This window comes from Diaphorina citri, unplaced genomic scaffold (genome assembly GCF_000475195.1).
Source record: "Diaphorina citri unplaced genomic scaffold, Diaci psyllid genome assembly version 1.1 scaffold128829, whole genome shotgun sequence".
In the NCBI taxonomy this organism is placed as follows: domain Eukaryota; kingdom Metazoa; phylum Arthropoda; class Insecta; order Hemiptera; family Psyllidae; genus Diaphorina; species Diaphorina citri.
In genome coordinates this window covers 1-255 of record NW_007505760.1, presented here as the reverse complement: position 1 = coordinate 255, position 255 = coordinate 1, and the positions used below count along the sequence as shown (strand labels likewise).

Sequence of the window (255 nt, the reverse complement as noted above, 5' to 3'; positions counted from 1 at the left end):
AGAGATACTTTCACCCAGGTAAAGAGACTTCAGGTAACAGGTAAGTAAATACTAGTTCATTGATATTCATTATTTTTATGCACTTCATTCGTCAGCATCGTTGGTTCAGTGGTAGAATGCTCGCCTGCCACGCGGGCGACCCGGGTTCGATTCCCGGACGATGCATTAATATTTTTATTTTCTTTCTTTTTGTTTAGCTTGGAGGGTAGCAAATCTGCATAGTAAGTGCTATTAGGTCGTGGGTGGGTTCGATTT

General features: G+C 42.0%; 1 non-coding gene across 1 annotated transcript; it reads left to right on the top strand.

Annotated features, from left to right (window-relative positions):
- Window positions 1–94: 94 nt before the first annotated feature.
- Window positions 95–165, top strand: Trnag-gcc. The gene has a single exon. It is a non-coding gene; the product is annotated as a tRNA-Gly (tRNA).
- Window positions 166–255: the final 90 nt, after the last annotated feature.